The sequence below is a fragment of the Lactuca serriola genome, chromosome 6 (genome assembly GCF_051521515.1).
Source record: "Lactuca serriola cultivar US96UC23 chromosome 6, Lser_US96UC23_V15, whole genome shotgun sequence".
In the NCBI taxonomy this organism is placed as follows: domain Eukaryota; kingdom Viridiplantae; phylum Streptophyta; class Magnoliopsida; order Asterales; family Asteraceae; genus Lactuca; species Lactuca serriola.
This window is the reverse complement of record NC_136413.1, coordinates 137,526,736-137,540,576: the sequence shown is the minus strand read 5'-3', so window position 1 is coordinate 137,540,576 and position 13,841 is coordinate 137,526,736.

Below are 13,841 nucleotides of genomic sequence, written 5' to 3'. Positions count from 1 at the left end.
AAATAAATGTCGTAGACAATGTGGTAGCAACCTTGTTATGGAATGACATTCCATAGCACAATCCATTGTAGATTAACAACGAAAATACGTTCCGTAGCGCCCTTCCCTAGAAAAATCACGTTTTTCTTGTAGTTTTAGATTAATAATTATTCTATAAAAACCATAAATTTTCAGAAAACGTTTCAATTTTTACCTATTACCCGGTTACCAACCAGTCATCCTATGTGGCATGCTGATATGTTGGTTTTTGCTGACATGATTGTAATCCTTAGTGAGGATTTGTGCATGTGGAGTATCAAAGAAGCTTCTAGTAGTCTTTACAGTATTAAATACATAGGAAGAGGTTCCAATAGAGAGGATAGGGGTAATAGAAGATTGAATTATAGAATGAGAGGTGGACAGAACAACAGGATGGACGTTACATGTTGTAACTGCAAAGAGAGTTGTCATGTTAAAAATCAGTGTTTAAAGCTCATGACAGATAAAGGCCGAATGGAGATGAATATGGCATCAAATTTTGAAGGCGAAACACTTATATTTTAATTTGAAACCATAATTGAATCATGAGTCTTGGATGACTTTGGGTATGTATTAGACTCTGTAGAATGTAAATTTCATTCCACACCTGAATAGGATATTGATATCGGTATGACAACTTGATAATGACGTTCATTATGCTACGTTTGGTGATAACAAAGGGAAAGTTAATTAGGGAAACCTAGTTACTCCTAAAGGTAATAAATTAATGGGTTATATTATATATGGTGGAGGTTTCTGAAGATGAAACATTCGTTATCAAAGGAATTACGGCATCTACTATATGGCACAACAGCTTGGGCATATGAGCGAGATGGGAATGAATATGCTAATATAAAATAGAAGAATGCCATATCTGAATACTATGATAGTTGTTAATAAGCCATGTGTATTGGTAGATAGAAGAGAGACACTTTTGCGAAGATGGGTAATCCGCACAAGACCAAAAAGTTAGATTTAGCTTACTCAATTGTTTACAGTCCCACTTCAGTTTCTTCGGTGGGAGGATCACAGTATAATGTAAGACCCATCACTAGTCAAGGGATAAGTGAAAGTTCATGAAGAAATGAAAGCTCTGATAAATCTAGAGATAAAGAGAGTTCGAACGATAATAGTTCGGAGAGTGAAGTTGAAGATCATGTAGAGACTATACCTGCTATTTTCTGAAAAACCACTAGAGAATAAAGAACTTCACTTGTATATTCTCCATCAACTGAGAAATGTATACATGGTTCATATCAAGAAGCTATCCATCAACTGAGAAATGTATACATGGGTCATATCAAGAAGCTAAGTGATGGTACTTAAAGTTTGATAACTTCATGAACAAGGGCGGGTACTACAGACTTGAGGTAGCTCATTGTTGTTACTTGAAGAGATTTAGTTCCTCCTACATCATCCTCGTGTTGAATGTTGATGCCATGTTGATTATTGGTTCCAATACACTGAAGATCAATAAGCTTAAAATGTAGTTATCAGGGGAGTTCAACATAGTGAACAAAGGAGCTATTAAGCTGATGGAAGTCCTTAGTACGGTGAACTCGACATATGAATGTACCAAGATGTTTACCACTAAGAAGTTGAAGCTTTACATGGATTTAACTAGCCTTCCTGAAGTTTGAGGAGAATGGTTGGTAGGAGAGAGAGAGAGAGAGAGAGAGAGAGAGAGAGAGAGAAAGAAAGAAAGAAAGAAAGAAAGAAAGAATGAAAGAAAGAAAGAATGAATGATAAGGAGTTTAATGGTAGGAGAAAAACAAGGTGTTCAAGCCTTCAAGTGGGAGATTTTTGGGGTGTGAATACATAAGCAAAGGTACTCTTAGTGAAAAAATGTGCTCTTAAAGATTAAAGGTACTCTTGGTGAACAAATGTGCTCTTAAAGATTAAAGGTGCTCTTGGTGAGCAAAGATTCTCTTGGAGAGCAAATGTGCTCTTGGTGAGCATAGGTGATTTTGGAGAGTAAAGGTGCTCTTGGAGTCTAAATGCACTATTGGTAAAACAGATGTGTTCTTGTTCAAAGGAATGTACTATTAGGAAGAGAATGTGATATTGGAGAGATAATGCAAAGTCTACAACGTTCCAAACTTTTAGAGGATGAGTTGAAAGCATCTGAATGCGCTCTAGTCATCCAGGTGCACTCCAGGTTCATTAGGATTCCCTGACCTGTGACATCCCCATTTTTTACAACCAGAAAAGACCTTTTATTTTTGCTTATTTTAATAACATAGTATTCTTTATATAGCGGAATTTTTCCCATAAAAAGTACTTCCAAATAAATGTTTTTCTTTGATTATTAAAACTTGGGATGTTATAACTGATACAAGAAACATAAGCATAGAGTTAACCATTATTTTCCTTACAACATCTAATATCCTACATTTCCCCAAATCTCTCATCATTTCCAAACATCAAATACATTCGTATCGATACCTATGATACAAGGAAACTGAGTATGTCAGGTTGGGAAAATTGGTGATTACATAGGGTTTTCAAACCACAATAATATAGTTAATATGTTTAATTATCAAATAGTTAATCTGATTACCCCTCCTCATTATCTTCTATTGTAGATCCTTAGTTTGAGTTTGAAATCACACGAGCGGTCATCCAAATTCCTCAAACTAGGGCTCTGATACCAACTTTTAACGTCCCAAAAACCATGGTGAAAGCTTTCAATTATTAAAAGAGAGGTAAAATCCATTTTCACAAAAGTAAAACACCATAAAAATAATTGTTTCACAACACGAAATTAAATCGGAGTATGGTAACATAACATCTCTCAAAATCATGAAATCTATTGGATGGTACGTACGTACAGTCACGCCTTTGCTTTTCCAGTTGGGTTTTTATTCAAAAATAGTTTCAAAAACTCAAGAAATTTAGCAAACTGAAGACTTAAAATTTGAACAGCATAACTAATTTATTCCAATCAAGGATCATCTTGCAAAAGTTGGAAAGAAAAAAACAACCAAAGAGGAGATAGAAGAATAACAACCTTTGATGTCCTTTGACTCCTCAAGTTGTGCAAAAGAACCCTACCAACCTTCCTTAAATAGCATCTATATCCAAAATTCTAAAAATGCCTCTGCAGGAAGTCACGTGGGTTGCATGAGCTGGTCAGAAATTGGCATTTTTTGCTTCGTAGGCCTACATCTTGGACTTCCACTAGCCTAGTCTTCTCCATCAGGTTATAAGTCCAAAAATATTCAATATAGCATCCAAAATCGACTCAATTCACCTCCTTTTAATCACCAATAGCTTGATCACCTGTTTGATCAACCAAATCCACTTAATTTTTGTTTCCATCTTATTTTAGCCCAATACCTATATTTTATTCAATCTTCCATTCACTAACAAGCCTATTTGTATCACCTCTAGAAATCACATGTAACATCGTGTTTCGAATTGTTCCCATCTTGAATTAGTGATCAAAGGTCAGGGTATTATCAGGCTTCGGAACCTCGAGGGTTTGAGTTTTGGACCCAGTTGGAGTTGAATAAGTTGTCTTGGTTGCTCGGGTATTCAGTTTGAGTTTTTAGGAAAAATGGTATTTAGGTCAATTGTCAGCTCGGGTTTTTATGGGAAGTGGATTTTAGTTCGGGATATTTTACGTCAGGAAGGAATTGATAATAGTGTGGAGCGTCTTGATACCTTTCTATGGATATATGAACGGTTGGAATTGGAGTTGTATCAAGTAAGTTATAGCCTTTGGAAGAATTAGGGTTTTAGGAAAAACCCTAGTACGTGAGGCGTACCAAAGTGGTACGCAGGGCGTACCGAAGAGAATGAACTACGTGAGGCGTAGCTGGGAGGAACACGTAGCGTGTATGTGAGGTTGGATCAGGGTACGCGGCCTCGTACGCAAGGCGTATAAGGGTCAGATTGAAAACCCTAAATCCAAGGGTTGTACCCTATATAAGCATCCTTAAGTCATTGAGGCTAAACCCTAGCAAGCCTCTACAGCCCCATTTCGTCCCTTAACCTCAGATTTCCTTGTGAGAGTGTTTCTTGAGCTTGGAAAGTGTATTGGTGGTCATTTTAGAGATCATCCAAGAAGGAGAGGATAGTGAGCAAGCTTGGTGTAGCATTGAGCTTCAAGATCCTGCATCTAGATCATCTTGATGAGCTTCTAGAGGTATAAAGCCTTAACCTTGCCATCTTATTCACTAGATTGGGTTAGGGTTTGTTATATTGTCCTCTTTTGAGTTCATAAGTCACCTCTTGGGAGTTTGAGAAACTCTAGAGCTTAGGAAGAATAGATATGAGGTCCTTTAGCTCATCATTTGTGGAAGTAGAATGTCATTTTTGGAGTTTGGGTTCATTTGGGGAATGCAAAGTCACCAAGTCAGTGACTTTATGGTCTTAGACGTTAAGTAAGGATCAAATCTGTAATATGGACCATTTGTTTGAAGCATTAAGTGCTTAATAGCGAAAAGGACTTAACAAAAGAGTATGTTGGGCGTACAGACTGGTACGTGCAGCGTATAGGTTACGAACCCAGTACGCGCTGCGTACAGTTGAGTACGCCCTATGTACTCAGTTAGAGTGGGCTTCGCACATGTGGGCTTCGGTTTGGGCCATTTCTTGGACTTCTTTACTTTGGGCCTTGGTGGGCCATCGGAAATCAGATAATTTTGGGCTAAGAATGTTTTTGGGCTTAAAGGGAAGACACATTTGAGGAGTTGGGCCCAATTTGGAAAATTGGGCCTAAGTAGGCCATAAATTGGCCTTGATGATTATGAGATATTGGACCATCAGAATGCCATGTGTTTGGACTAGAATAAATGGTTGGGCCTTAAGGTAAGACCGTGAAGAGGTTTGTGCCCAATTTGGAAAATTGGGCCATATGTTGGGCCTTGGTTGATTATTTGGCTTTTGGGCCTTCAGAGTATGAGTTTGGGCCTTGGTTTTGAACCAAGCTAGTTTAGGGGTAAAATGGTCCATTTACCCCAAGTGTGGATTTATGGTTATGCATTGAAACTCAAATGGTCGACGCTCTCTGTCACCAAGTAGATTTTCATCCTCCTCAGCGATATAGAAACCATAAAACTTAGGTGGACGACGCTCTCTGTCACATCTACAAGGAGGTGATGGAGGCATGTTAAATTCCTCAACAAGTATGTCAACATTTGGTTAAGATCTAGTGCTAACTTCATATTATTCATTGGTTAACTCTTGAATTTTATCAAGATCAATTTGACTCTTACTGGTTCTTTTAGATATCATATCCCTCTCTCTGAAGACTACACTTCAAGTATAAACACTTTGTTCTTAGAGGGTCTGTAATACAAATATTTAAAGGACTTGTCAGGAATATGTAATGAAGTAACACTTCTGTGATCTAGGTTCTAGTTTGTTCATCTCTTTACGCTGAACGAAAGCCTCACAACTTCATACCTTAATATGTGCTAATGTGGTACGAGTCCCAGTCCATATTTCATATGGTGTTTTTGTGACATCCCCTAATTTCTCGGCCAGAAAAGACCGATTTAATTTATGCTTTTTAAAATAAAATCAGAGAAATCTTTTTAAAAGATGTTGCAGAATTGGTCCCCAAAACAAAACATGATAAAAGTTTATCAAAACCTTCTTTAAGAAATGTATAGTTTCATTTCATATCAAAACCTCGGGATGTCATGTTCCGATACAGATCAAAAGCATAAACAAGACATTATAAGCCTTTCAACAGTTATTTACAACTACTGGCCTATAATCCAAAAATCTCTCATCGTCCTCCGACTATGCTCGGGGTCCACTACCCGTAATCATAAAAAAACTGAGTGGTTCGGTCTTGGGAGCCTGGTGAGCATATAGGGTTTTCAACCCACAATAATAATAAACTTACTAAGTTCATCAATCAACAATAACCCTGATTACCGGTTCCCGTTATCCTCACTTTACGTCCCTAAACACTTATCACAAGGGACCTAGCCTATAGAATATCATCGGGATGGACACTACTGCTAAGGGGTTTCCTCAGCCATACATGTACTAAGGGAAACCATGAGGGGGATGGAGTACAGCGAATAAACACCCAAGTTCATTAACACCTATAGGTTGCGGGCCTGCTAGTGCTTCCCACTGGACTGTCTAGAAAGTCCATGGTTGTCATCCAAACTCTTCTAGATGACTGAATCAAAATTCACAATGAGGCCTCTCATCAGTTTTATTTTATCACACATCACTATCTACCCATGTTCTACCCAACATATTTGTAGATAAAAATACTTATACAGTTTAAAACTCGTATAAAACATCAACTCATTAGTCACCTCAAATAAACAATTAATAAATTTGCACATAGCATGTATTATAAGGTAAATACTTCATATCTATGTGTAAAATGAAAGTGACTATACACTCACTTGATTTGATGATAATCGGGCAGCAGTTCGTTTCCTAAAACAATCATTTCTAATAAAATAAGGAGTTTTATTGAGAAACCGGGCTCTGCAAAGGTCGGGCTTCGAAACCGAAAAGATAAATTTTCCGGGCTTCTCGGGCACTTCGTGGAGTATTCCGGGGCTTATAATTGATACCGGGGCTTTGGGGGATGTTAAGATGAAAGAAATATGGGTTTAGGGGCTAAAAATGACAAGATTCCAAAATATATCTGGGAGGTCTCGCACCCTTCTATTTATAGGGGCGAGGCTTCTGATCCAAGGGTTGAGAAGAGGCCACACATCACAGATCTGAAGCTCGCAGGGATGGATCGCACATGGTCTGCGCATGCGAGGGGCTCGCTGTCGCCTCCTGATTGGACCGCGGTCTAGTCTGAGGCTTCGGACGTGGCTCCTCCTGCGAGGCTCGGACACGAGGAATGGAACACGTGTCGGACTTCTAGTGGACCGGACATCGGATGCGAGGGCAGGCGACACGACTCGCCAGGTGGCTTCGGTGACTCAGCAGATTTCGGATACGTGGCGCATGCGAGGCGAGGGTGACGTGGTAGCTCGTGAATATGCGAATTTTCTCGATTTTTGCGCCAAAACTTCTAAAATCCATAATTTTCGCATACGAACTCCGTTTTTGACGTTCTTTATATGCACGCGTAGGTAAAATTACGCTCTACAACTTTCGTTTAGACTTCGTCAAATAATTTTGACTTTAATTTTTATATTATTATTTTTAACAGACCAGGACAGGAAATTCGTTCAAAATTCATAACTTCTTCATCCGACGTCCGTTTTCGTCAGACTTTTTACCGTTGTGCTACTAATGACGAGACCTTCAATTCTCGTTTAGGTCGTGTCGGCTAAAAATCACTCGATCTAAAATTCGAGTTTTTAGTTGTCTACTGCTAAGCTGAAACTTCGAAAAATCATAACTTCCTCATACGAAGTCAGATTTGGGCGTTCTTTTTATCGAACTTCTCGGTTTAACGAATAATACGACTTTCATTTAGATCACTAAGGCTAAAAAGTAGTTTATCAAAAACTCACTTTTTACGACATTCGGCACCGTGTCGGTTTTGTCGCGAAACTTCAACAGATCATAACTTCTTCGTTATAACTCGGATTTTGGTATTCTTTATATCCTCGAATTCCTTGTATCGACCATTACAACTTTACGTAAAGATATCGGGCTTATATCACACTTTAATTTTGATGCTTATTTTTATTCTAAATTAATTAAACCCCAATAATGAAGCATAAAACACATAATTCACATAATCCCTTTTTATTTCTTCAAAATGAGTTACAAAGGTTAACCTAGACTATAATGTCAATATTAATGCCTAGCCTAGAAACACGGGCATTACAGTTTTCAAAACCTTCTTAGTTATTACAAGGTTTAGGACATATGTTACGGTATCTAAGGCATAACCCCATAAACTAATCGGAAGTGGAGCACAACTCATCATATATTGAACCATATCGATTGGATTTTCATTTCTCCTTTCAGATATACCATTATGTTGTGGTGTTCTTGGTGGAGCAAGTTGTGAAACTATTCCACAGTTTGTAAGATGATCATAGAATTCATAACTAAGATATTCTCTACCTCTATCATATCATAGAATCTTAATTTTATTGCCTAGTTTATTATCTACTTCTTGTTGGAATGTCTTGAACACCTCGAAGGTTTCAGACTTATGTTTAATCAAATAAACATTTCTATATCTGTTGTAATCATCAATAAATATGACGAAGTATCTTCCACCATGTTGCATGGCAAGTCTGAATGGTCCACATACATCAGTGTGAATTAGGTCCAACAGATCTTTGCATCGTTCATAGTTACATGTGAATGGTGTATTTGTCATATTTCCAAGTAAGTAAGATTCGCATACATCATGTAACTCTAAGTCAAATGATTCCAATGTCCCATCCGACTGGAGCCTGGTGATGCGTTTCTTGTTTATATGACCAAGTCGAATATGTCATAGACACGATTTATACAAATTATACTTGGATGAATCAACACTTGAGATTAATCTATCATTTTTCCTCAAACCTATAATTTTTTCACGTATGTCATTGCACATATTTGCTTTAAAATAAAGATCATTGTTTTTGAAAACCAAAACACTACCATTATCAAATCCAAATGTAGACCCATTACGATACAACACATGAAAGGAAATAATGTTTCGTGCCATGAAAGGAGAATAGCAACGATATAATAAACTAACTGGAGAAACCACTAGACAAAACAAGCTCATAATCCATAATCATAGTAACTGCAACTTTTTTCTTGTTTCCCATAATCAAGTAGAGCTTATTGTGGCTTAGCTTTCTACATCATTTTAGTCCTACACATTAGAGAAAATATGATTACCATGTTCTATGTCAAGGATCCAAGAATCAGAACTTAAAGCATAATGGAGTTCAATCATATAAGTATTTGAGGTGCCAATCTTAGAGGCTTTGTTCTTCATGATTTCCTTCGGGTACTTTAGGTAGCTACGTTTCCAATGTCCCTTTTGATGGCAGTAGAAGTAGATGGTCTCATTAGGGTCACTAACATGTGTTATGTCATAGTTGACCTTATTAGGGTTTGGGTGGGACTATCCAACTTTTCCCTTTACCTTGCCTTTGGGATGAAAGGTCTTATTTCTCTTGACACCATCTTCACTAATAGCCATAACATGAGTAGTAGAGTTGATGCTACGAGGTTTGATCATATTCGCGTTAATAGTTTTCAACATGCCATGTAGCTCCATCAAAATCTTTTCCGTGTTCTTCATATTAAAGTTCAAGATGAATTGATGATACAAACCACTCAACAAGTTGAGCACTATATTAATAGCCAACTCTTATGGAAAGAGAAAACCTAGACGCTCAAGTCTATCAATGTACCCCTTCATTTTATGAATGTGTCGACTGAAAAATCCTCCATCTTGAAGCTTACACCCCAGAAAAGACTTCACAACTTCAAATTGTTCATGTCAAGCTTGCTTTTGGAACATTTCCTTAAGATTCTCATTCATACCGAATGAACCATATTTCTCAAAACTCTTTTGGAGCTTTGAAACCATGCTCACCAACATAAGACATGTGACTTCATTCGATTGATTATGATGTTTCTCATAATCAGCAAACTCTTTAATTGTAACATCTTCATAGGGATCCTCAGGGATATCCTCATCCAAAGCATACTCTTTCTTATTATACCTATGGTTGATCCTTAGCGAATGAATCCAATTAAGATAGTTCTTACCAATGAGCTTGTCCCTCGAGAGAAGTTGGAGTATTGAGACATTTGACAAAGAGGTATGTACAAAGGGAACAGTTACACTCGTACCAGTAGTAGACATCTAGTCTGATCGTGTAACACTCCATTCCAGGTATGAAATTATTTTCGATTGAGTATGATTTCTTTTTGGCCACGACGTGGTGAAGCCTCACCACGATGTGGCAATAAGCTTTTGGGCCGAGGGAGTTTAATGAACCACCACGACATGGTGATTTTGCCACGATGTGGTGGTGGCTGTTGGAGAAAACCCTAAAGTTTAAGGGTTAAGCCCCTATTTAAACTCTTTCACCTCTCATAACCTCCCTCACATCAGCCTCCATCTCTCCAAATCGTCCCTTGTAAACCCTAGATCCCTTGTCTGAGTTTTTGGTCTCAAAATGTGTGTGTTTGGTGCTTATGAAGGAAGAAGGTGGTAGAAGATTTTACTGGGAGTCCAAAGCAACATAGGTCCATGAGTTTATCTTCCTCAAACATCTCAAGAAGGTATAAAGTCTTCGTATTGCTGAGTTAGTTGATAGATCTTTGGATTTTGCCCACTTTTTTCTATGCCTTCTTGTTTTGGAAGTTTGAATCTCATAAAGCTTGCAACTTTATGAATCTCCGGGCCATTTGTAGCATTTGTCTCTTTGGATCTAATTTAGATTTGAGTTTTGAAGCCATGCATGGAATCTTGGCCCTTTTGACCTAATTTGACCTAATAAGAGTTAAAGAGATGCATTGGTCATTCATGTCTGAAAAGCACCGATTTTTATGATGTGTTTGGTGTTAGAAACACTTATGGGGCCTTTGGACAAGTAACCTTAAGGATTCAGTGAATATTGCTTAAGACATGTTGTGTTTTGGGCCTTAAAGTTGAGATCTATGCACTTTGGAGGGTTCTATTGGAAAAAGTTGGAAACTTTACCCATTTAGACCCTATTATGGTTCAAATTTGAGTTGGAAAACTTTTTGGATCGAAGAAAATGGTTGGATACGTTAAGCTGATGAAAATCTAGTTACCACGACGTGGTGGCGGGGCTAGCCGCGACTATTTTGTCGTATTCGACGCCACAACATGGTAAAGAGCTACCACGACGTAGCGGTCAGCTGAGTTGACTCTTCTTGACTTTTTGATCGTTTGACCCAGATTGACCCAAAGGGGTATTTTAGGTATTTTAGATTATTTTGAGAATTGGCCTTCTAATGGTTAGGTGTCGGTTAGAGCTGAGATTCGAAGTCGGAGACCCATCAACTATTGATTCAGATTCACATGTGAGTCTTCCTCACCATGTTTAGCGGGTCGAAGACACCAACGTCGACCCATGGTTTATTATGATTGGGTGTTAGATGTGTGCATGACTCTTGTATATGTATGTTTTTGTATGCTTAGTGGGCGGGGCCCAATGGTTATTCGGTATGCTATTACTTGTTATACTTGTATGTTTGTATGGTGGATGGGGCCCTTTGTAAGAGTTAGGGTGAGGCTCGTTATACTCAAGGAGTGGGGCCCGTTGTGCGAGTTAGGACGGGGCCCGTTACACTCTTCGGATCGGGCCCATTATATGTTTGATGTGTGTAGTATGTAGTATTTGGGGGAAACTCACTAAACTTTGTGTTTATGGTTTTCAGTTTATGTTTCAGGTACTTCTGTTTCGAAAGGGAAGAGCCCAAAATAATTGTAGAGCACACACCACTCTATTCTGCATTTTGTGATTTACTCTGATTTTTTGTGATGTAGTGATACACTGTTGTCTATCTTGGTTGTATGATAATGTTTTGGATTTACCGTTTTATTAATTTTAAAATGAAGTTTTTGGGTCATATTTTTGGGACGTTACAGATCAGTTCCTTAGAAAAATAATTACATGATTATCAAAATTAATAAGGCTAGGACCCATATTTCACTCCAAAATGTGAAAAGGTTTGTCATAATCACACCACGAAGCTATTTAGGTAGGCAAACATTTTCCTATTTTTAATATTATGAAACTCTTAGATATGTCGAGATTTATTAATTTATGTCAATAGTATGTTAATCTCTATCATGCTCGTCCAACATTCATTACTGGTTTGTCGGTGATCATGAATTTAGATGGTAAACCCACCATGCAATAAACGAATGGTCTTCGGCCTAAGTTTCACTTGATTTATCACGGCTACCATGTCACCTCAAACATAATCAAACCAACGTGTTGGCTATAGGAACTTCCTTAAGCTAGCATATTATAATTAAATGTCTATTTATTCATGGGTAGCATGTGATTTACATTTTTTATTAAAAGGAATTTTTGTTTAATTTTAGTTAAAAAAACATTTTTAACTTTTGAAAGCATCAATTTTGAATTTAAATAAACATTAAAATAGGAAACATGCACCAATTTCAAACTTCATGGAACTTCAAACTCCAAAGTCCTTCACTTGGTCTTCGATCTTCACAACATTGCATTTTTTTTTTGTTCTAATTTACAAAAATCGTAACTTCACTTTTACATTTAAAAGAAAGATTGCAAATTACAAAATAGAGAACTATTGAAGGCCACAAAGACTAAAAAATACAACTAAAATAAGCAACACATATGTCAAGTTGAGGCATGGTGTATAATGATCCATACAATTCAAACAAACAATTATTCGAACTTGGATTGCAATTTTTATATTAGAATAATAATCATAAAATTGAAAAAAGAAGACTTCGGATTGTTTCAATGATCTCACATGCAAGGAACCATTAAAGCAATAAAGTCTCAATTATTGACTTTTAATTAATAAATAATAATGAAACGATTAAAACAATAAATAAATGATATATATCGTTAGTAAATTATATGATTTGCACAAGTTCACATATCTGAATTATATGCTCAACAAGGTTAAACAGATTTAGATTAAACAAAACAAAAAAAAATGGGTACATGGATCGCTGAAGTGTGACACATCCAGCGCAAAGCATGTCGCGTCCACGAATGCATGCAATATTCCAGAAAGACACCCTACACTTCACAGGTAGGGTTTTATAATCGATCAAAAGTGTGTCACATGCCAGAAGGATGCACCGTGCCTTATCGAGCATAAAATGATTTCTGCAAATTCTAAACCCTAAATCGTTTTAGTTTTGAAATGGTTTAAACTTTAAACAATTATAAACTACTAATTAGATGCAAACATAACTACAAGAGATAAAACACATATGTGCAAAGACATGAACAAAATGGCTCTGATATCACCATTGGGTTATGAGGTTCTTTTTGTCACAAAGACACAAACACAATGGAAGCAATTACAATAAAAAAAAAACAGTAACTCATAAGAAAAGAGTCGGATATCTTGTACAACCAATCAATACAACATAATATACAACCAAAGAGGTGGAAAAGGAATCATCCATTCGTAGTCTTTGAGTTCTTCTTTCTCGCCAGTTGAACAGATGGAATAAAACGCAAAGGAGGATTCCTCTTCTGTGACCACACCCAATAAGCAAATAAGAAACATTGGAAACCACAAACTGAAACCCTAAATAGGGTTTTTTTCTTGATGTGCGCCGCGTCTATTGAGAACTTGCAGGGTTTTGAGAAGGTCAAAGTGTATCCGAATTTCTAAGGGTTTTTCTCTCTTGTGGTCAACTGCAAACCCGGTTTATGAGACCTCTATTTATAGGGGAAGGATTTAAACTCTAAGGGATAATTACTTACCTCTATTTATAGGGGAAGGATTTAAACTCTAAGGGATAATTACTTGATAACCAAGTAATTATCCTTAACTTTGATAATTATCTTACTTTCAAATTCTTCCACTTAAGCCCTTTTATATCTACAAGTTTCATTTAATTAATTAAAGAGTTAATTGATTAACAAACAAGATCCATATACTTCTTCTATTAATCAATATTTCTCACATTTATCCTTGTGTGTAACCCAAAAAGACATTGTCATTAATATTAATATTACCAACTTGTTATGACTGTGAACACTATATTCCAACAAATACAAGAAAATTGTAAGTTACAACAATCATTAAATTGTGGCATACATAAAGACAATCTTGACTATATATGGCATCATATATATATATATATATATATATATATATATATATATATATATATATAAGAGCTAAAACACTAGCCATGAGCA